The sequence below is a fragment of the Schistocerca nitens genome, chromosome 1 (genome assembly GCF_023898315.1).
Source record: "Schistocerca nitens isolate TAMUIC-IGC-003100 chromosome 1, iqSchNite1.1, whole genome shotgun sequence".
Taxonomy (NCBI): Eukaryota; Metazoa; Arthropoda; class Insecta; order Orthoptera; family Acrididae; genus Schistocerca; species Schistocerca nitens.
The window spans coordinates 893122488-893147323 of record NC_064614.1 but is presented as its reverse complement, the minus strand read 5'-3'; the positions used below and the strand labels follow the sequence as shown (position 1 = coordinate 893147323).

The 24836-nt window shown below is 43.7% G+C and overlaps 1 protein-coding gene across 3 annotated transcripts in view; it reads right to left on the bottom strand.

Annotated features, from left to right (window-relative positions):
• The window catches only part of LOC126192013 (unconventional myosin IC), a 431394-nt gene that overhangs the window by 350768 nt on the left and 55790 nt on the right, over positions 1-24836 (bottom strand). Inside the window, exon 1 of one of the 3 annotated variants that reach the window (XM_049932575.1) lies at positions 16053-16069. The exons of the other annotated variants lie outside the window; for them this stretch is intronic. The gene's annotated coding sequence lies outside the window, so the exon portion shown is untranslated. Of the gene's footprint in view, positions 1-16052; positions 16070-24836 lie in introns of those variants that run through there. 3 annotated transcript variants of the gene reach the window in all.

Below are 24836 nucleotides of genomic sequence, written 5' to 3'. Positions count from 1 at the left end.
AACGGATTGCATGGCCCCTCCCGCCGGAGGTTCGAGTCCTCCCTCGGGCATGGGTGTGTGTGTGTGTTAGTTTAAGTAGTGTCTAAGGCTAGGGACCGATGACCTCAGCAGTTTGGTCCCTTAGGAATGCACACACATTTGAACATTCTTAAACCACCAGCTTTCAGTGGGGCTATCCTTGGCTCGAATGCCACTGTATCACCGTCGGTTAGCAACTTTAAGTCACTGAGATGATTACTTCGAAATTTACTATCATATCAAAAGCCTGAACGCGTTTACTGAAAACTAAATTTTCTATCACATGTGAATAAAATACTTGCAATGGGACTTCTGCAGAACCTCGAATGCAATTAATCATATTACACGGACATTTAGGGACTACACCTCGAGTGAAAGTAGGCACGCACACGCTCCCCACTCCCACACATATTGTCCTTGTTACTAGCCATCTTCACAAGATTACAAGCATGTCCGTTAGTTTAACTAGAAGTCCACCAGTTTATTACCTTAGCGCGTTCTCGTTCACTTTTTTCTCACTCTGGTACACTGATGGACCTTGCTGTTTGTTATGGTTTGCCGCGTTCCTCTTGAAAACAAAATAAACGATCTCGTCCCGCAATAAGAATCTGAGAGCAACGAACGAAGATAAGCTTCACCGTATCTTGATTTCTGAAGATCGTGTTATTGCATTCTACAGTCCTTTGATTGAAATGACGTGATCCTACGAGTTATATTAAAGATTATAGGTGATTGAACAGGTCACACCATTAAGATGTAAAGGTAGGCTTCATCGACAAATGCATAAAAAGTGAAGCTATCATTAACGTAGAACTTTGTTAGAACAGCAAAATGCTTCACTTACCAAGGTCATGTTGAAGATGGTACGCCCCTAACTTTCTCCGAGCTGAGAACGCCCTACCCAAGGCAACTACAGTTCAACATGGTATCTGAACTACTTCGTTTTCTCTCGTATACAATCGCTGAAAGTCGCAGTAACTCTCAGAAAAATATTCTAGAATCTACCGTGGATCGAAGTTCTATCTTTCGTGTTTGTATTCTAACACCCGTGCTTCCACTGTCGCTTCTATATTCTCTAACAGTTTGTCAACACCATCCCCTCCCCCAGTTCATATATGGAAGTATGTAGTGTGAGGTCTGAGAAGCGCAGCACATTTGGTTATTTACTACTGATATCATTTGTATGTAGCAAGGAAATTTTTACATCTCTTTTATTCGTAATTAGAAGGATGGCAATTATCCGATTTTTCGGAAAAAACTAGACATCGTTAACTTTCGACAAACATTGTAGTCCATAAAGCTGAGGCAGGGATTGTGAGAAGAGAGTGGAGGGCCTGTAACAAATTTTCTCTTTAACACTGGCGATGAGTCGGGATCAACACTACATCGCACGCTTAAGTAACACCACTGATATGTGTGACTCACATTGTTTGCATAGGTCGATGCAACGTAATGTACAGTTTTTTCGTGTATACTCTAGAGCCCCGTAGACATAACATTCGTAGGTTTTAACATTATCTTCCTCTAGATTACATAACTGTATGTTGAGGGAGTAAACGAATTTTACTTCACACCTACGTTACTATAATATCATTCTTTTCAAATTTTTTGTTTTACAATTGAACAGGTTCACGGGACCCAGACTTTTAACAGTCATTTCTGAAACACATTAGCACCGGTATCACTGTCCCGAAAGCGAAATAAGATATTTACTTCGCATTGTTTTATTAGGCTTTGCTCTGAAGTTTAACTACACTGCCACAATCTGCCCATTTCGCCCTTGTACAATCTTGTTATAAAAGAGTGCTTGTCCTCCTTTGATTTCCTTGTTTGCTTTTGGTGCGGAACCAGCATCGACGACAACCAAACGAAAGAGTTTGTTTTCTTCTCAAGTTTCTCACAAAAATGTAAAGGCTAGGGTGAGCCGATTCGACCGTAGAGTTATAGCGAGACATTTGTGTTCTCCAAAACGTAGAGGACTCGTCTCTCTCTTACACAGTTATGAGTCAAAACTTTATAACCAACTGCCCAACGTCGTGTTGGTCCACCTTTGGAATATAATACAGCAGCAATTCTGCCTGGCGTGCATTCGACAAGTCTTCGGAAGCTGCGGTACACAAAATGGAATCCGGACATCGTCGCTATGCTTCTGAAATCAGCTGATCGTGTGTGTAGTGTTATATCATAAAACAATGTGTTATATTGTGTATAGTGACAGTGAGAAATGAATGAATAATTTAGCACTAGCGTTTTACATTCTTAAATAACTTGGTTGTAAAACCGTATTGCACACATGAGAAAAACCGAATGAATTAGCACTATTTTAAACATACTAAAAGAAGAAATGACGCGCAAGACGAAGGAATTGTCCGAATGGGACGAAACCCGGTTGGGTGATTTAGTTAAGAGAAAATTGAGCAGTTCAATAACGTGTACATCCACCTCTGGCCCTTAGCAATCTGTTATACGGTGTGGCATTGATTGATTGAGTTGTTGTATATCCTCCTGAGGGATACCGTGCCAAATTATGTCCAACTGCCTCGTTATATCGTCAAAATCCGGAGATAGTTCGAGTGCCCTGCCCATAAACCTACAAACTTTCTCAATTTGTGAGAGATCCATCTACCTTGTTGGCCAAGGTAGGGTTTGACAAACGCGAAGGCAAGCAGTAGAGACTCGTGGTGCGGGGGAATTGTTGTTGTTGGGGTCTTCAGTCCTGAGACTGATTTGATGCAGTTCTCCATGTTACTCTATCCTGTGCAAGCTTCTTCATCTCCAGTACCTACTGCAACCTACATCCTTCTGAATCTGCTTGGTGTATTCATCTCTTTGTCTCCCTCTACGATTTTTACACTACACGCTGCCCTCCAATACTAAATTGGTGATCCCTTGATGCCTCAGCACAGGTCCTACCAACCGATCCCTTCTTCTAGTCAAGTTGTGCCACAAACTTCTCTTCTCCCCAATCCTCTTCAACACCTCATTAGTTATGTGATCTACCCATCTAATCTTCAGCATTCTTCTGTAGCATCACATTTCGAAAGCTTCTATTCTCTTCTTCTCTAAACTATTTATCGTCCACGTTTCACTTCCATACATGGCTACACTCCATACAAATTCCTTCAGAAAATACTTCCTGACACTTAAATCTATACTCGATGTTAACAAATATCTCTTCTTCAGAAACGCTTTCCTTCCCATTGCCAGTCTACATTTTATATCCACTCTACTTCGACCATCATCAGTTATTTTGCTCCCCAAATAGCAAAACTCCTTTACTACTTTGTCTCACTTCCTAATCTAATACCCTCAGCATCACCCGACTTAATTCGACTACATTCCATTATCCTCGTTTTGCTTTTGTTGATGTTCATCTTATATCCTCCTTTCAAGACACTGTCCATTCCGTTCAACTGCTCTTCCAAGTCCTTTGCTGTCTCTGACAGAATTACAATGCCATCGGCGAACCTCAAAGTTTTTATTTCTTCGCCATGGATTTTAATACCTACTCCGAACTTTTCTTTTGTTTCCTTCACTGCTTGCTCAATATACAGATTGAATAACATTGGGGAGAGGCTACAACCCTGTCTCACTCCCTTCCCAACCACTGCGTCCCTTTCATGCCCCTCAACTCTTGTAACTGCCATTTGGTTTCTGTACAAATTGCAAATAGCCTTTCGCTCCCTATATTTTACCCCTGCCACCTTCAGAATTTGAAAGAGAGTATTCCAGTCAACATTGTCAAAAGCTTTCTCTAAGTCTACAAATGCTATAAACCTAGGTTTGCCTTTTCTTAATCTAGCTTCTAAGATAAGTCGTAGGGTGAGTATTGCCTCACGCATTCCAACATTTCTACGGAATCCAAACTGATCTTCCCCAACGTCAGCTTGTATCAGTTTTTCCATTCGTCTGTAAATAATTCGCGTTAGTATTTTGCAGCAGTGACTTATTAAACTGATAGTTCGGTAATTTTCACATCTGTCAACACCTGCTTTCTTTGGGATTGGAATTATATTCTTCTTGAAGTCTGAGGGTATTTCGCCTGTCTCAAACATCTTTCTCACCAGATGGTAGAGTTTTGTCAGGACTGGCTCTCCCAAGGCCGTCAGCAGTTCTAATGGAATGTTGTCTACTCCCGGGGCCTTGTTTCGACTCAGGTCTTTCAGTGCTCTGTCAAACTCTTCACGCAGTATCATATCACCCATTTCATCTTCATCTACATCCTCTTCCATTTCCATAATATTGTCATCAAGTACATCGCCCTTGTATAGACCCTCTATATACTCCTTCCACCTTTCTGCTTTCCCTTCTTTACTTAGAACTGGGTTTCCATATGAGCTCTTCATATGCATACAAGTCGTTCTCTTTTCTCCAACGGTCTTTTTAATTTTCCTGTAGGCAGTATCTATCTTATCCCTAGTGAGATAAGCCTCTACATCCTTACATTTATCCTCTAGCCATGCCTGCTTAGCCATTTTGCACTTCCTGTTGATTTCATTTTTGAGACGTTTGTATTCCTTTTTGCCTGCTTCATTTACTGCATTTTTATATGTTCTCCTTTCGTCAATTGAATTCAATATTTCTTCTGTTACCCAAGGGTTTCTACTAGCCCTCGTCTTTTTACGTACTTGATCCTCTGCTGCCTTCACTACTTCATCCCTCAAAGTTACCCATTCTTCTTCTACTGTATTTCTTTCCCCCATTCCTGTCAATTGTTTACTTAAGCTTTCCCTGAAACTCTCTACAACCTCAGGTTCTTTCAGTTTATCCCTGTCCCATCTCCTTAAATTCCCACCTTTTTGCAGTTTCTTCAATTTTAATCTACAGGTCATAACCAATACATTGTGGTCAGAGTCCACATCTGCCCCTGGAAATGTCTTACAATTTAAAACCTGGTTCCTAAATCTCTGTCTTACCATTATATAATCTATCTGAAATCTGTCAGTATCTCCAGGCTTCTTCCATGTATACAACTTTCTTTTATGATTCTTGAACCAAGTACTAGCTATGATTAAGTTGTGCCCTGTGCAAAATTCTACCAGGCGGGTTCCTCTTTCATTTCTTAGCCCCAATCCATATTCACTTACTACGTTTCCTTCTCTTCCTTTTCCTACTACCGAATTCCAGTCACCCATGACTATTAAATCTTCGTCTCCCTTCACTACCTGAATAATTTCTTTTATTTCGTCATACATTTCTTCAATTTCTTCATCTGCAGAGCTAGTTGGCATATAAACTTGTACTACTGTAGTAGGCATCGGCTTCGTGTCTATCTTGGTCACAATAATGCGTTCACTATGCTGTTTGTAGTAGCTTACCAGCATTCCTATTTTTTTTATTCATTATTAAACCTACTCCTGCATTACCCCTATTTCATTTTGTAATTATAACCCTGTATTCGCCTGACCAAAAGTCTTGTTCCTCCTCCCACCGAACTTCACTAATTCCCACTATATCTAACTTTAACCTATCCATTTCCCTTTTTAAATTTTCTAGCCTACGTGCCCGATTAAGGGATCTGACATTCCACGCTCCGATCCGTAGAACGCCAGTTTTCTTTCTCCTGATAACGACGTCCTCTTGAGTAGTCCCCGCCCGGAGATCCGAATGGAGGACTGTTTTACCTCCGGAATATTTTACCCAAGAGGACGCCATCATCATTAATTATATTGCTGAAATGTAAGGCCATGATGGCTCGCCGTAAAGGGCAACAAAATGGGGCGTAGAATACAGGTGGTGGTGGTGGTGGTGGTGGTGGTGGTGGTGGTGGCGGCGGCGGCGGGGGCGTTAAGTTCCTATGGGACCAAACTGCTGAGGTCATGAGTCCCTAGGCTTACACTCTACTTAATCTAACTGAAATTAACTTACGCTAAAGACAACACACACACACACACACACACACACACACACACACACACACACACACACACATGCCCGAGGGAGGACACGAGCTTCCGACGAGGAGAGCCGCACGAACCTCGGAAAGACGCCTCAGATCACGCGGCTACTCTATTCGGTCGTAGAATACAATCGACTTCCGGTGTAGTATAAGGATGCTGCGCGCGAGGAAGAAAGACGTTCTGCTATGAAATGAAATGGCACCCCAGATTATCACTCCGGTTTGTTGGGCTGTATGGTGGGGGTGACAGGTTGGTATCCCACCGTTGTCTGGGGCCTCTCCAGACACACCTTCGCTGGTTGTCGGGGCTCAGTTCGGAGCGGAACTCATCAGTGAAGGAAATTCTACTCCAGTCAATGAAATTTCAGGCCGAAGACATGTCTGGAGACGCACCGGATAGACTCTCCCCCGCCATACGCCCCGACAAACAGGAGTGATGGTCTGGGGTGCCATTTCTTTTCATAGTAACACCCTTTTCTTTGTCATCCGCGGCACCTTGCAGTACAGCGGTACGTCGACGATATATCCTACGCCCCAGTTAGTTGTTCTTCATGGCAATCCATCTTGGACTTACATTTCAGCAAGGTAATGCCCATCCTGCTGCTTGTCTTCGTGCTTACCGAACCCTACATTGAACAGCAAATTTGTCAGCTCTCCCCCCAATTGAGAAAGTCTGGAGCAGCTCTGTACTTTGACGATCTAAAGCGCCAACTGGACAGAATTTGGCACGATATCCCTCAGCAGGACAACCAACAATTCTGTCAAACAATGTCAAGCCGAATAACTGCTTGCATATAGGGCAGAGTTACGCCGACAAGCCTTGATCAATTTGTGGAACTGTCTTGAATAAATCATCCAGTTTTTCTGAAATGCCGCGTGGTTTGAGGCAGTTTGGTCCCTTAGGAATTCACACACATTTGAACATTTTTTTCTGAAATTGTTATCATTTGTTTGTGACATGTCTTTTTCCGTCCCATCTGGGCAATTCCTTCGTGGTACGTTGTGTTTTTATTTATTTATTCATTCATTCTCAGTGTGGTGGAGGGTCCAAGTTACATCCGACCGTCCAATTTACTTTTTCCTTGGTTTGCCTAAATTACTTCAGGCAAATACCATGACGGTTCCTTCTATAAGGCCACGGCTGACAACCTTTCCCATCCGTGTCAAATTAGACCTGCATGTAAATACCTATGTAAATGAATTACGTTACTTTTATCGTTCTTAAATGGTCATACTACGACATGTCCAATAGTCTTGTAAAAGTGATCTACGGATGAACAAAAGTACTACCACTACTACATATCTAAGAAAAGGTCACGCAATGCCCGTAAATGGCGGGTCGGTGGATTGTGAACGGGGAGCTGGCGCCCAGTGGCACCAAGGGTTCGGATCAGGCGAATTTGGTAGCCATAGCATGTTGACTGTTATGCTCCTCAAACCACTGAATTACGGAACTGGCCGTGAGACACGGACAATTATCTTCCTGGTAGACGCCATCGTCGTCGTCAAGCCTGATGGGAGGCAGGTGGTCCGCACCAACAGTCACGTAGTCGACAGCTGTCACGGTGCCTTAGATTATTACCACAGGTTCCACGGAAGAACAGGTGAATGTCCCCAATAGCATGATACTGCCCCCACTTGCCAGCGGCCATGGCTCGATATGCGTTTCGGGCAGCCGTTCGCCTGGATGACCTGGCGTAACAAAAAATGTGATTCATCCCAGGCGACATATTTACATTGGTGAACAACTCAGAGTCACTGATCCCGTGCCCGCTGCATTAGTAATTGACACGTCGTTGGATCGACATGGGAACGGGTAGCGGTCGTCTGCTGCAGAGCCTCACGTTCAACAACGTGCGCTGAGCGGTGTATTCCGAAAGACTTGCGACAGCAGCAGCGCTATATTCCTTTCATCAGACCTGCCACAGGTCGCTGCCTGTTCTGCTGTACATAGCGGGTTAGCTGCCGGACTCACGTTTTGCGATAAGGCGTGGACGTCAGAAATCTTGTCACCTACTAGTGGTTTCAACATTCTTCAACCACTTTCTGTAGATGAGTTCAACAACCTTTTGTGGCCCGTATCGCCACTAGTATGATTTCCTACTCATCTTCTCCGCTTATATCCTTCCTTAAAAAAAAAAATTATCTGATATTTGGGTCTTCCAATACTATGAGGCCCACATGGTAATTGGGAGTCCCTTCCATAGGTTGGATGTCGCAAATCGGGTGTGGATTACGACTTCTTGGTTAATTAAAAATCCTGTTTATTTACAAGCCAATGGCCGTGCAGTGGTGGAGACACCGATTCCCGTCAGATCACCGACACTGAGCACCGTCGGGAGCGGTTGGCACTTGGGTGAGTGACTATCAGGGCCTCCCAGCGCTGTTGTACCAGGGTACACTCCACTTCGTAATGCCAACTGGAGATATTTGAGAGGAGTAGCGGCTCCACGATAAAACGACCGGGAGAGCGATGTGCTGACCCTCCATAACCACATCCGATGACGCCAGACGGTTAAGAATGACACGTCGGTCGGTCCCGTTGCGCCTTCCGAGGTGATTGTGGTTGCGCAACACACTTGAAACTGTTGAACACACAGAGCAAAACAATAATTTTAAAGTATCGTAATAGACGTTGTGATGCCCTGCTTTCAATCTGTTGTCTACATTGTTTATACAGCATTTGCAAAGTTTCTCAGTTTCCAGACTTTTCAATGAAAAACACGACGTCGCGCTTTGGCGGTCCGGCTTTTCCGCGTTCGGAAACTGCATTCAAAGAAAGCAATGTTAGAGATGAACGTCCCGTCGACGACGAGATCAGAGAAATCGGGAAGGAAATCGGTCGTCTCTTTCCTCAAATAACCATCCTGGCATTTGCCTTAAGGAGGAATTGAATGACGATTATTCAGTTACACTGGTCACGAACGGTGAAAAGCTGTTTCTAATTATGCCATATGTGATAGTGTCATTTTAAGGAAGATTTTTAACGATGTGCGAAGCCGCAATGGCACCAAAACTACTCAAGATCTTAAAATGGCTAGATTGTTAACCGAAACTCGTGATGGATCCAAATAAATAAAAAGTTTGTAACAGATTACATACCTCCTGATTGACGATGTCAACGAACTTTAAACACGGAAAATCTAAATATGGATGGTCGGACGGGGATCTGAACTGCCGCTCTCTCGAATACGAATCCAGCGTCTTTCCACTGCGAAACCTCGCTAAGTGCAACGCCGCCTTCGGCTATCGTCTGTCGGTTTGTACGCTACATCTTTCGCTACTCTATGTTGTGACCTCGTAAAGGACAATCCAGTGTCTTAACATGGATGGCACTTCGCTTGGAAAATTCGTCGTAGCAGCACAGATTTCCCGTCAGCAGTTGAATTGCTATAATAATAATTATAAAAGGTGGGAATTTTATTTACGCACTGTCTTTTAAATAGATATGATGGTATCTGATACTCCAGTACTAATGCAAGGAAACGTAATGATGCTAAAATGCTTTAAATTCTTGCTATGATTCAATCTTTAAAATTTAATAATTATCTTCCTGTTAATATTTAATTAATTAACTTACGTCGTTCAGATTTCGTAACGCTGAGGGCGTTAAAATTTAAAGTTGTTCAGTCCCTGTTTTGTTTTCTTTCCATTGTTGCGAGCCAGCGATGGTGCAATGCTGTTCGCTTTCAATTCTACACATTTATAAAAATCAGGTCCAGGAAACACTTTTGTGATCACGGTTGCGATTTAGACGGTATTAGCGTAATTGTACTGATTAAAAGTCATCGTTTCCCAAAGATGCAGGTTCGATTAAAGCTGTGTGCACTTTAGCGCGTGTAATGAAAATATTCCTAACACGTCGCGTAACAAAAAGTAACATGCGAATCACAACCGTGGTCAAACGAAGAAAATATATTATGACATAAATGTTCTTCGCTGTTATTAAGGGCAGGTTTAGATTAAACACCGCAATTTTCAGTCTTTAGAAATCACAAGACGATACACTTTAGAGATACTTGTTTTGAATAGCTTGTATTTACCTTTTCTTATACAATATGGTGATTGTCCGCAAGGATTATCTCTCTCTCTCCTTTTTATAGCCTTTATACATTCACATTACATACATCGATTAAGAAACTTTTCTTTCTGTACCGACCAGTACGAGAACAAAATCCGCCCAGACAAAATATCTTACATAGAATCAGTTCTCGCTTAACAATCATATAGTTTCGTAGTACAAACAATGCTAGTTTATTCCGTGCACTAGAAAGTCTTCGATTCACTGAGCACCAAAATTAAAATAATAAAATTATAATTACATTTTTAATATTGTCAATGCTGCTTTATATCATGAAAAGAAGGTTTAACATCGTCGTAATATTTTTCATCGTTGTAGCACTATACAGTTCAAACGATTTTTCACAGTGTGTCGTCATGCGTAATATGATGGATGTTGTGGCATTCCCTCAGTCTTTGCACTTTTAACACAGCGCACAGATAATTCCTTTGAAAACTCCTAAAATTATCCCAAAACGCTAAAATTATCCCTAAAAGCAACGAAGCTGAACGTGTAGCAATGAAGTTCTGCCAGAGTTACCTTGCAGTGGCGGGAATACACACAAATACAAAAGGAATCTCCAGTAGTAAGACTACCCAGTATTTAACAGCTCTGTTGTGAAAGATCACGAGTGATTTTGTACACCATCAAAAATTACTTAGTTTTCAATACAGCTAAACACAGCCACCTTATCGATGGTATCCCGGTATCGGAAAACGGCGAACAACTCGCGTTTAACTTTTAATATTTCTAGGTCTTCGGGTCGTCACTTCATTCCTGCAGATTACACTTTACTTGAGCGAGGGTATAATAGCAGCTGTATAATGTCACAAGGACGTTTGAGGCAACCACGACAGACACTGCTAGCGTGACGCAGCAGTTGCGGGATACTGCATCAACAAAAACCACTTGTGGGCTGAGTGGCTGCTTTAATGATAGCTAGAGGGGATTATGAGCTTGTCCGAACGCCAACCTGCTTATTCTTATTTATTAATAGAAACTAAATTTATCTTCAGCTATAAACCGAAACACCATGCTATTATTTAGAACACCATTTTACAGGTAATTTTAGAGAAACAGTTGACAAACTAAGGGGAGACGAATCACTTCGTGCGTCATCGTCTGTGTTCAGCGAAGTAGTTTATACCAACCAGTGTCCTAAATTTGTTGGCACGACGTTAGGAGGTGTGCGGTCAAAACTCAGTAATATACCAGCAAACTATTAGGAACGTCTTATTTGTCTTTTACATGTTAGTAACTCGTATTGTTCACTTAGAAAGTGATAAACGGCTAACTTCGACTAATAAGACTAACAGATGGTTTACTGTGTTAATTTGACAGGCACACGTATGATTACGCAACATTGTAAAAGTCAGTTTGCTGTTTTCTCTGATGGGATATATCTATTTACAATGAAAATATCTGGCGTCCCTATAAGTTTCCTACTTCATTACTTCGATGAAAGAAAACCCAAGGTCTGCATAGCTGCAATTCCATACAGATGGCTCTGAGCACTATGGGACTCAACATCTGTGGTCATAAGTCCCCTAGAACTTAGAACTACTTAAACCTAACTAACCTAAGGACATCACACACATCCATGCCCGAGGCAGGATTCGAACGTGCGACCGTAGCAGTCGCGCGGTTCCTGACTGAGCGCCTAGAACCGCTAGACCACCGCGGCCGGCAATTCCATACAGCTTCTCATCAAAAGCAACGGACTGAAGATATACGTGCTACATATGTAGTGGGATGACATCGCATGAAGACGCCACTTTGATGTTACTATTAGAACTTTAGTATCCTGTTCTAGAGTGCTAAGATACAACTAGGACTCTTACACGTTCGCTACTCCAGTACAAATGCTACCTGTGGTAACGCAGAGAAGGGAATAACACATTGCTTGTAAAACCATGTGCTATTTGTTAGCCGCACACTTTGAATGAGCACCTCAACTGGACCGACAACATTATCGTCATGTGCAGGAAGACTTCTGTCCGCTTGCCGCTGTGCCCTTCAAAAGTTTCGGAACATATTTCCACACGATGTGTAAAGTACAAATGTGCAATCACTTTTCATACCGTACCTTCACTGTTCCGATGCAATCCAACAGAGCGAGAGTAGCGAGAATTAGTGCTTTACATATCAACATCTGCCTCTTTGTCCATATAAGTGTTTCTAATAACACCCAGTTCGGATGCACGCGACCAGGCAAGTTCCGTAACTGGGATGGACTACGTCTGTTCCATCGGTTCCTCAGTCTCAATTCACTCCAATAGCTCATATCAGAGATACCTTGTCATCTCATCGCACTCGCAGCACTAGGTCTTCACTTATCTACACCGTCAGTCCAAAGTTATTCCCACCGTATAAGAGACGTCAGACTCCGGTGGCAGTTTGAACTAGCAACTGTAAACAACAGATGCGCATTTGACGAATCAGTAGGTACGGGACGTGCGGTCGCATGGATCATTTATGTGCAGCAATGACTGAAGAAAAGAAAACTGTGTGCGAAATTTGCACTGCATACTTCGACTCCGGTACGAAAACAACGGCACGTGAACGCCTGCCGCGACTCGATTGAAATAAAAAATTGACACTCCTTTTCTTGTAAGAATCATTACACGTGACGAAACTTGGTGTTACGAATACGAACGTACCACAAAAGGACTAAGTGCAGAATGTCTCTCTTATGGTTTGCCAAGGCTGAAGATACGTATGCAATGCGGGAGTTCAACAACATACAATGGAATTTTCTGAAAGTTTCACAATGTTGCATGAACATTATGTGCACTTTACTCAAATAGGGGAGGCTATGTAGAACAGCTGAAGCTTTTCTCTACTTTTTATTAATCCATTCTCGAAAGTTGTTGGACTGAGGGGGTACTAACCTGGCAGTGGTCACCCACAAGACCAAAACATTCGCAGAATCCTTCTACGTTGCTGATGTTCAGCTTTGGAACAAGCTACCCTGCTCTTTGTGCAGTATTCAACACCCTATTGCTTTTTAAGAAAAATCCGAAGCACTTCCTTTTGTCGAGCTCTTGACTCTTCCTTAGAAATTAACAGATACGGCCAGCTTCTCTCTGTCAACTAGTAAAGCAAATTTTCTATCAGTTTTGCTTCTTTCTCTCCTCCTTTCTTCAGCAGTCACGCCACTTTCTTTCGCTATGTTTTCGTTACTTGTGCTCTATCATGTGTGTGTTTCTCTCCTCCTCTCACGTCCATCGCTCGCAGTGCCCTCACGTTCAAATCTGATAGCGATGTGTTTTTGTTGCCCATGGAGAAGAAATAAAAACTTTAAGCTTCGCCGATGACGTTGTAATTCTGTCAGAGACAGCAAAGGACTTGGAAGAGCAGCTGAACAGAATGGATAGTGTCTTGAAGGGAGGATATAAGATGAACATCAACAAAAGCAAAACGAGGATAATGGAATGTAGTCGAATTAAATCGGGTGATGCTGAGGGTATTAGATTAGGAAATGAGACACTTAAAGTGGTAAAGGAGTTTCGCTATTTGGGGAGCAAAATAACTGATGATGGTCGAAGTAGAGAGGATATAAAATGTAGACTGGCAGTGGCAAGGTAAGCGTTTCTGAAGAAGAGGAATTTGTTAACATCGAGTATAGATTTAAGTGTCAGGAAGTCGTTTCTGAAAGTATTTGTATGGAGTGTATGGAAGTGAAACATGGACGATAAATAGTTTTGACAAGAGAATAGAAGCTTTCGAAATGTGGTGCTACAGAAGAATGCTGAAGATTAGATGGGTAGATCATATAACTAATGAGGAGGTATTGAATAGAATTGGGGAGAAGAGGAGTTCGTGGCACAACTTGACTAGAAGAAGGGATCGGTTGGTAGGACATGTTTTGAGGCATCAAGGGATCACCAATTTAGTATTGTAGGGCAGCGTGGAGGGTAAAAATCGTAGAGGGAGACCAAGAGATGAATACACTAAGCAGATTTAGAAGGATGTAGGTTGCAGTAAGTACTGGGAGATGAAGAAGCTTGCACAGAATAGAGTAGCATGGAGAGCTGCATCAAACCAGTCTCAGGACTGAAGACCACAACAACAACTTTTCACGGATTAATGTAAACTGTTTTTTCCTATTATAAATACTACTGTTTTACCTTATTTCGATTAGCATCCCATATTAATTATATCTTGGTGCGTTTTACGAAAATAATATCTCTAGAATAACTGGTTATATTTAGGAAAAGGCGTAATAACATTAAATAAGGATAAATAAATCGAAAAATAAAAGACAAGTTGGAACGAATACCACTGTATTAGTATGGTGTCATATTGCGACAGATCGCGCATTTTGTGCTTACACATAGCAGACGAGCTGCCTTGAATGTCAGCTTACATCATCAGGAGGCAAGAAATAACGCTGAATGTCAACAGTGGCCAGTCAACGAACCGCAGACGCGGGTGCAAAAAGTGCTACTGGGAAGGCGCGTATCTGTATGTGTGTGTTAGACGCAGAACACGTCTCTAGAGAGCCCGGCTGGCGCAGTCCGCGAGATGGCCGTTACAGCTCGCCGGCTGCCGCGGGCTTCGAAACGGAGGGAGAAACCGCCAACGGTTGCGATGACTTGCGCCGAGCCACGCCAAGGCCGCCTCCAGCTGTCTGCCCCAGGTAGCAGAGGCCACCACCCACACCCTGCACCTCAGCGCGCGCCGCAACACGCTCGGTGGAAACGCCCGAAACGTGTTCATGGCCAACAGTCGGCTAGCCCGTCGAAATCACTGTTAAAGTCCACTGAGTAGGAATACCTGTGGAGCCGTTCCTGCGCAGTAGACAATTTTATGTTACTATACAAAACTGCAGTAGCCACTTTCGAAAAATTGCTGCATGAGTCCCAAAAGGCTTTAACATGGGAAACACCCTGTACTCCATACACACAAACGATGTTGTGCATCAGTCTGTAAACTACTTATACCTTTTCACTGATGATAGTGCTGTTTACAGGAGCAGCTCTACCCTGATCTATATCGCACGTGAACTTCAGCAACACTTAGAAGAAATTCACAACGGGGCTCCCCTGGAAAATATCAATTCAACAAAAATTAAAGTCATCCTCTTCATTTTCTAAAGAATATTTCAAGACGGCAGTCTCTTACTAGATGGGACTTACATCCCATGGAAATCCCACATCAAATATCTAGGAACAATTCTTATCTCCCGATTAATATTTCGAAAACACATGACATAAATCTGTAACATATGCATGTTCTACTTTATCAAATGTATCCTTTATTAAAGGCAATGGACTTCCGATTACGGTGAAATTTAGATTGTTTCAAACGTTTTTTCAACCACTCATCAGTTATGGCTCCGAAATCTGGGCTCTGACTGCAGACACACACATCAAAAAGATTCAGACGATGGAGAACGTTTTTTTTTTCCGGATAGCTATTGACACACCCCGCTTCCTTCTGTTGGTTGATCGATTTGGGGGAGGAGACCAAATAGCGAGGTCATCGGTCCCATCGCATTAGAGAAGGAAGTCTGCCGTGCCATTTCAAAGGAACCATCCCGGCATCTGCCTGAAGCGATTTAGGGAAATCACGGAAAAACTAAATCAGAAATCCTGCCGAACGCGAGTCCAGTGTGCTAACCACTGCGCCACCCGTATTCTGACGGGTGCTAAACCGCAGTCTAATCAAGGCACGCGACTTCATTCTACTGGGGTTGAAATTTTACGGATGAGGGTTACAATGGTTTGAAGGTAGAAGTTGTAATACTAATTTTTCAAGTCTAAATTGACCTATTACAATTTACAAGTTGGCGACTGAGTAACATACGGAGGAATGTTTACTATAAACATCCATAAAAAACACAAACCATTCAGCAAAAACAACATGTATCTACAACAGAACGGCAATCTCCCCTCGTGTATCACTCGTAATACAAATCATTTGGCACTATTCTACCCAACCCCAGAACCAGATTCCTCCGTACGTTACTCAGTCGCCAACTTCTCACATCAGCGGACGACATGAAACCACCGCCATAGCAAAATAACTGCAAAGTGAATAGGCTCTAAATTTATGGCTGAAGCTACTTACAATTTCTTATGGAACCTGGCTTTACTGTATTCATCAGCCGAGCACTGTTCAGCTACACGGCTTAATAGTTCCCCAACGTCCATCTAGTTGTACAGCTTCGACACTCCAAACGCATGTTTCTGTCTACGTCTGTTCAGTATCTAATTACACCAACGAAGTCCTCGCCGATAGTAAACCCGTCTGTTCCATCTGTTACTTCCGTACTTTTTTTCCTGGTTGTTTCCTGCTGCTGCTTGCTATCTAAACAAATGGAAGCTCGCTATTTCCCCGTTTGCGGTAGCAGCTCCCCGTTTGGGGGCAACGTCGGTCTTCTATCAGTGTGTGTAGTTCTGTACAGCAAATTCTCATCTATACATTTTGAAAACTTCTCTCATCAGTCACTAATTTCTTTAGGTTTGCCACTTCTTTTCCGACTAACTAGGAAGTTTTATCTGCAACTCCCTTGTGGTGTATTAGATTAAACAAGCAGATTACCTCCTCTTACCTGACAAACTTTCTACATCATTTGTAACTCTTTTACCAAAGTAAATCTATGCGACTTTAGGATGGGGCCTTCGCGCTCTTGGGCAGAAAATGAAAGGCTGACAGTCGTCATTAAGGGGGCGGCCTCGTTAGCTGAGTGGTCAGCACGTGTCGGAGATTTTCTCCCCTCGGGCACTGGGTATTGTGTTGTCATTATCATCGTTTAATCATCTACGACACGCAAGTCGCCCAATGTGGCGTCAACTGAAAAGACTTGCAAATCGGCGGCCGAACTTCCCCAGGTGAGGACTCCCGGGCATCAATGCCATACGATCATTTCATTTCATCGTTAAAGTTTTCCGTCAAATCCTTACAACGAGGTAAGCTAACGCCAGTAAGAAGAATGTACTTTTTGGAAAATATTACGAAGTGTTTTAAGTCTGAGGACAGCACAACAATACGTAGCAGCTTATTGGGTGTCAAATAATTTAATTGAAAACATTTGAAACTTCTTGTTACTGTAGGATTCCGAATTTTTACCTCAGTATCGAGGCACGCCAGGTAACATTCGGTCTTGTTGAAAGCGTCACGTAGACCTTCAAGAGAGCTCGCATCCACCGGCTTTAATACTTCGAAAAGTATCTGCTTCGTTCGTATTACTGCCTATGCAAACCAGGTTACTGGGACGTTGGTTACTGACGCAGGTGACAGAAGAAACCCGCCTGTGGTTGCTGGCAACCAGCTAGTCCTCTGAACTGACGGTATCCGCCAAATAAAGTGTTCCCTGAAGGTATGGCGCAGAATCCATCTATGAATCGGAATTGGGCTAGGGACATACTACCAAGAAGAACATTGAACGTAACCGGGTAGTTTCCCTTAACTGCAAATTCACTGAAAAAAAAAAAAACACTAGCTGATTTTCAAAACCAATCCTAGATGTCATTTTATTGAAGAGTGTACTTGGAAGATCCGACTTAAAAAAAAGGCTCTGAGCACAATGGGACTTGACTTCTGAGGTCATCAGTCCCCTAGAACTACTTAAACCTAACTAACCTAAGGACATCACACACATCTATGCCCGAGGCAGAATTCGAATCCGCGACCGTAGCGGTCGCGCGGCTCCAGACTGTAGCGCCTAGAACAGCTCAGCCACTCCGGCCGGCGATTCGACTTTGTCCTCCTGTTGGCGGACCACTACGAGGTGCATTCAAGTTCTAAGGCCTCCGATTTTTTTTTTCTAATTAACTACTCACCCGAAATCGATGAAACTGGCGTTACTTCTCGACGTAATCGCCCTGCAGACGTACACATTTTTCACAACGCTGACGCCATGATTCCATGGCAGCGGCGAAGGCTTCTTTAGGAGTCTGTTTTGACCACTGGAAAATCGCTGAGGCAATAGCAGCACGGTTGGTGAATGTGCGGCCACGGAGAGTGTCTTTCATTGTTGGAAAAAGCCAAAAGTCACTAGGAGCCAGGTCAGATGAGTAGGGAGCATGAGGAATCACTTCAAAGTTGTTATCACGAAGAAACTGTTGCGTAACGTTAGCTCGATGTGCGGGTGCATTGTCTTGGTGAAACAGCACACACACAGCCCTTCCCGGGCGTTTTTGTTGCAGTGCAGGAAGGAATTTGTTCTTCAAAACATTTTCGTAGGATGCACCTGTTACCGTAGTGCCCTTTGGAACGCAGTGGGTAAGGATTACGCCCTCGCTGTCCCAGAACATGGACACCATCATTTTTTCAGCACTGGCGGTTACCCGAAATTTTTTTGGGTGGCGATGAATCTGTGTGCTTTCATTGAGCTGACTGGCGCTTTGTTTCTGGATTGAAAAATGGCATCCACGTCTCATCCATTGTCACAACTGACGAAAAGAAAGTCCCATTCATGCTGTCGTTGCGCGTCAACATTGCTTGGCAACATGCCACACGGGCAGCCATGTGGTCGTCCGTCAGCATTCGTGGCACCCACCTGGATGACACTTTTCGCATTTTCAGGTCGTCATGCAGGATTGTGTGCACAGAACCCACAGAAATGCTAACTCTGGAGGCGATCTGTTCAACAGTCATTCGGCGATCCCCCAAAACAATTCTCTCCACTTTCTCGATCATGTCGTCAGACCGGCTTGTGCGAGCCCGAGGTTGTTTCGGTTTGTTGTCACACGATGTTCTGCCTTCATTAAACTGTCGCACCCACGAACACACTTTCGACACATCCATAACTCCATCACCACATGTCTCCTTCAACTATCGATGAATTTCAATTGGTTTCACACCACGCAAATTCAGAAAACGAATCATTGCACGCTGTTCAAGTAAGGAAAACGTCGCCATTTTAAGTATTTAAAACAGTTCTCATTCTCGCCGCTGGCGGTAAAATTCCATCTGCCGTACGGTGCTGCCATCTCTGGGACGTATTGACAACGAACGCGGCCTCATTTTAAAAGAATGCGCATGTTTCTATCTCTTTCCAGTCGGGAGAAAAAAAAATCGGAGGCCTTAGAACTTGAATGCACCTCGTAGTTCTGCTGCGCAAGTGCAAAGAAGGAATCATTCTGGCGTTCCTCTTCAAGCGATTTAGGGGAAACTCAAAACCAGGGACATTGCACTTGGATCCGAATCTTACAAATAACAGAATTGTGTTTAATCGTTCAGCGATACAGTTGATGTCTTACTAAACAGATTGAGCTATGAATGGAAGTGAATATTGGTAATGGAGTGATGTAAAGATGCTGTATATACTCGAGGAAAGGTCGTCTTACCATGGGATCGATGGGCCGAAGTTTGGAGGAGGCTGGTGCTGAGGGACTGTGAGTTTCGTGCGTGCCTGGATGAGTATACGTTTGCGGAGAATGGAGTTCAGGTGCTGGTGGACTGCAGGGGAGCACTAGAAATATTGTGAGAGCCAAGACGCTATCGGTGCTCAATGAACAACTTTAAACAGGATTTGGAACGAATATCCTAGGAATCTGCTAATATAAGCACGAGCATGGGAGGAACAAGATGTAAGAGCCTGGGGCGGGAGGGGGGGGGGGGGGGAGAGGAGGAATCATCAAGAGTAGCATTTTTGCAACAGATTTTAATATGGAAAAAGCCTTACGTCGACACGTTCTGTATCGGCTGCAGTGGACGAGGTAGATTGCGGGAAGTCTGGTTATTCCCAGGGGTGTGAGGACTAATCGGTTAAAGACTTCGAAAGGGGCTATTGGAAGAGAGAAGTTATGACACGAATAAGTGACGGCTACAATTCTGAAGAGAGGGCGACCTCCCATTAGCGTAACGAATGGACTAGTTCGGTGCGTCAGGAACCCAGGAAGTTAGAGATTAAGTGGCTGCCAGCGTGACAGTCTAGCGCTGAATGGGCAAAATACGGGCTAGTAGTGAATTTAATCGCGACCTGATCATTTGTGGTTCTTGACAATGGATAGTGCGAGGTCGTGCACACTCGTGACTTACGGCTTCATGTCGAAGGGTGTACCGCGAGAACCTCAAATTAGGAGAAAGTTATTAAGAGTCAACCCAACCGTCACACTGATCACTTCATTCCTAAAATGGCTTTAAAATCAAGTAAACGTTGAAATCCAAACGTCTGATATCGATGGTATCTGGTGATTAAAGCCGATGGCTTTGTAAGGGCATCGTTTTATTCCTGGGAAGTGATTTTCGAGGTGTTAATTAAGTAACGCAAGGCATTTTTTTCTCGGCCAATCTCGGTTAAAATATGCGGAATTTGTGGCGGGATATCGTGGAATATTCCCATTTCAGACCCGGTAGTTTCACGAAGTTCCGATAGGTAGCGGCGCGTACACGTAGCCTTCAAAATGGCGTCCGTAACGGAGGTGCGTTCCAAGCAGATAGTTGTCCCTGAGTTTCTTTTGGATGAAAACCAGAGCATGCGCATGCAGAATGATTACGGAGTCTGGCAGTGAACAAAAGCATGGTGACTCGTTGGGCGAGGCATCTGTCACGATCCCGACAAGGTGGTCTAAACCTGTCCGATCTCACGCGTGCCAGCCGGCAGCACACAGCTGTGACTCCTGCAGTGTTGGTAAGTACGGACGCACTCCTTCCGAGGTGATCGACGGACGCAAAGGAACTTCTCCATGGCAACGCAAGGCCTCACAAACGTCTGCGCGCCCGGGACTAGCTCACGCTTCGCTGGATTGTGCTTCCTCATTCACCCTAAAGCCTGGATTTCCCACGTTCAGATTTTCATCTGTTTGCCCCAAGGAAGGATGTACCCCGCGGGAAGCAGTACGTGGATGGTGGAGAAGTTATTGATGCAGCAAGACGTTAGCGCCGACGTCAGGCAGTAGAGTGATAGAACATGGAGGCGCAGAGACCGTCTCACTAAGGTGGCGTAAGTCAGTCGCACTGAACCGAAATTATGTTGAAAAACAGAGTTTTGTAGTTATAAGAGTGGGGAACAATATGGTATATTGGAATCCTGAATAAACCCACCCTGCTTCCAGAAAAGTGTTTTGCACTATTTGTTCAAATGGTTCAAATGGCTCTGAGCACTATGGGACTCAACTGCTGAGGTCATTAGTCCCCTAGAACTTAGAACTAGTTAAACCTAACTAACCTAAGGACATCACAAACATCCATGCCAGAGGCAGGATTCGAACCTGCGACCGTAGCGGTCTTGCGGTTCCAGACTGCAGCGCCTTTAACCGCACGGCCACTTCGGCCGGCCACTATTTGTTGAACGCCCATTCTAGTAAATGTATGACTACAGGAAGATGAAAAGACAAAAACACTCTGAAGTTGTATTAAGTGAACAGTAATTTTTGGTGACGCGTTAAGTCCGAAAATAATCCGCTTTAGAATTCCGTCTCGAAAGAAGGTGTGAATTATCTGAAGTTCGAGCAACGGTTCGAGAAGAGTGGGAGGTATGCGTTGTTATCGGTCGTGACAAATAATAAAAATTCTGGTCTTTACACTATCACAAGTAAAAAAAAAAAAGAAAAAAGGCAACTCATACACACAGGAGCGCAAGCATTATAACTATCGTCTTCACAGCGAGTTGGTCGACCTTCGAAACACACAACAACGACGATTCTGCGAGGCCTGAATCCGACAAGTGCTTGGTAGGTTTCTGGAGGAATGTGGCACCAGGTATTTATCCACAGGTCACGCAGTTCCCGTAAATTACGGCCCGATGGTATGCGGGCGGGGAGTTGGCGTAACAGACGCGTTCCATCGGGTTCAGATCAGGCTAATTTGGTGGCGAAGACAACTTGAGTTCATTATCACGCTCCTCGAGCAACTGTAAGCACGGTATTGGCCTTGAGAGGTAGACAGTTATTCTCGTGGAAGTTCCCGTCGCCGTCAGGAAACACAGGGCGTGAAGGGATGCATATGGAACGAAGTAATATTCATATAGTCCACAGGTGTCACGGTGTCTCTGATTACCACCATATGTCCCCTGGAAGCCCAGGTGTATTTCCCCCATAGCAGTCAGAAATCTGCGACCATGTTGTGGTGCATCTTTCGAGCAACCATTCGCCTGGATGACGGTGTACCCGGAAACGACTGTGGACGTGGTGTAAGAGTAAACTTAGTCCATCAGACCAAATGGTTCAAATGGCTCTGAGCACTGTGGGATTTAACATCTGAGGTCATCAGTCCTCTAGAACTTAGAACTACTTAAACCTAACTAACCTAAGGACATCACACACATCCACGCCCGAGGCAGGATTAGAACCTGCGACCATAGCAGCAGCGCTCTTCCAGACTGAAGCGCCTAGAACCGCTCGGCCAAAGCGGCCGGCTTACGACCAGGTGACACGTTTCTCTTGATCCACAGTCCAATATCGATGATCCCCAGCACTCATAATCTACGATATCTTGCTCCGAAATAGTACAATGAAAAACCAGCCAAAGTTGCAAATTTCACTTTTTTTTATTCACCCGATGACAGGTTTCGTGCCGGGGCCCGTTATCGTAACAGAAACAGTTGAGCGTGCACCAGTACTGTGCTCTGTCGTCAGAACTGTTAGAGGTGTCCGCCAATCCTGCTTCACACAGTGGGAAAGTCTCGAACCTTCACGTCATGTGATAAGGCGTGAACGTCCAACATTTTCTCGCCTACTTGTGGTTGCTATTGATGCTCACAGCAGTAGCACGTCAACAACCGACAGGTTCGACTTTTTCGAGATGCTCGATCCCAGATGCTGGGCCACAATCTGCCCTTTCTGAATGTCGCTTAGTTCAGCGGATTTCTTCATTTGTGACCCGTGTCGTCGCCACTGGTCTCGTTGTAGGCAGTGGTCACAGGCTATTAGCTATGACATGGACGCGCGTGGATTCGGCATTTCAACATTTAAGTTTCTTTCGATTACAAAGTTTGCCAGCGGGTATACGCACTGTTTTAGGGTAAAACCAAAAACTGCCACGTGAGCCGATGGAGATCATTATGTTAGAAATTACCACATGCAAATATCTCCCAGTTCTTGAAGCAGAATTGATGTCGGTATTTTTTCTCTTACTTTGGCCTCCTCCTGGTCCGCTATTAATATTCCGAGAGTGACCTGAATCCTCGCCACAGTTTGAAATGTGGGCTCACTGCAGCTCCTGTGTTTTATGAGCGACAATCTGCAGATTCTCGATTTCAGACACCAGGCGACCTAAATAGCTGATGTCGGCAGCGCGGCCAAATGCGCGTAATGTAGGCCCGTGTACCGCTTTCATCCCCGAAAAACTCTGTGACGTTAAGGTGAATATAAACCGAGATTGTTCCCTCAGTTAAACAACACTTCAAATTATCATAGGTTTAAGATCAAGTGTTCAATTTGCTCGAGAAACTATTCTAACAAAAATCGATAACAAGGGGTAAGTAACATATAACAAGAAAAATGAAATTATTTAGAGACTTCGAAAAAAATTTGTTTCTCCAACACAAAACTATTAAATGTAAATGGAATAAAGAGTAATTTGTAACGGAGGCTTAACTGGAAAGCGTCACACACAATATAACAAAGAAGTGCCACACATAGGCAACTACTAACCCGACACTAGGGAAATTAATGATAATTAATTGAAACCCTCACCTGTCGACAGGTGGTGTTGATATACCTCGATTGGGACAGCTGAAAATGTGTGCCCCGACCAGGACTCGAACCCGGGATCTCCTGCTTACATGGCAGACGCTCTATCCATTTCTTTTTCTTTTTTTTCGGTATTGTTGTTTGATCTGGGCGGACGTCACAAGACATACGTTCAAGTTGATCGTTGAGTCCTTTACTCAGTTTTTTTTATTACAGAGGGCGAGCAGCCCTCTGACCGAACACGCTGAGCTACCGTGCCGCCATCCATCTGAGCCACCGAGGACTCAGATGAATAGCGCGACTGCAGGGACTTAGGCCTTGCACGCTTACCGTGAGACCCACATTCCCAGCTGTCCACAATCTACCTATGTAATATACCTAATAGATATTTGTCCATCCACTCATTACTCGCGCACACTAAGGTGACGATTCTCGTAAGAGTTCGGGCAACCTGTACGCATTCGCACAGACGAAGATCAATGGCTGGGTAGCCATTTAACTATATATATGAAGATAGCAACTGTTCTCGAAAGAACAGATACCACTGATGACCGTGTAGCTTCTCTAGAATAAATGATAATTAATTGGAAACCGTCAGCTGCCGACATATGTTGTTGATGTACCTCGATGGGGACATAGGGAAATAATTAAGAGCGATACGAAAGGTGATAATTTTTATTTGTTTGGTGACAATACTGTTCCAGATGGTTTTAAAAAGTTACTATTAACTATTTGCATATTTTTCATTCAAACGTAGCAAATGTACTTGACATCGCTTGTGGGCAGTAGCGTTGTGGACTACATTAATAACGTCGATTTTACCTACCCACTTTTGTCCTGTGACTTGGCATTTTGCCGACAGTTGGACGAGTTACCCTTGTAGTCCATACAATCGGGTGCGTAATGGTACATTTGATACTGGGTGGCGGTATGATACGATAATATTACGCATTTCGTAGAGTATTTTTTGGTAAGTTATTTTATGTTGTCTAGAGAACGGCTCATATTAAACCGAAACGGATCATTTAAAAAAATAACGCAATAAAGACAGACCATAAAAAATCTTTTTAAATTAGTGACTGCGAAATTTCTCCAAGGGCACTGTGCCAGTTTTTTCAAAGATTGAAAATTTCAGTGGTCCAACCGGGACTCGATCCCGCAACACCTTTGTCTCCAGGCATACTCTTTACCACTAGATCACCATGACCCACGGTCTAAGAAGTGTTTTCTATGTGGATGAACTACATTTCCTTAAAATTATTGCCATGAATCT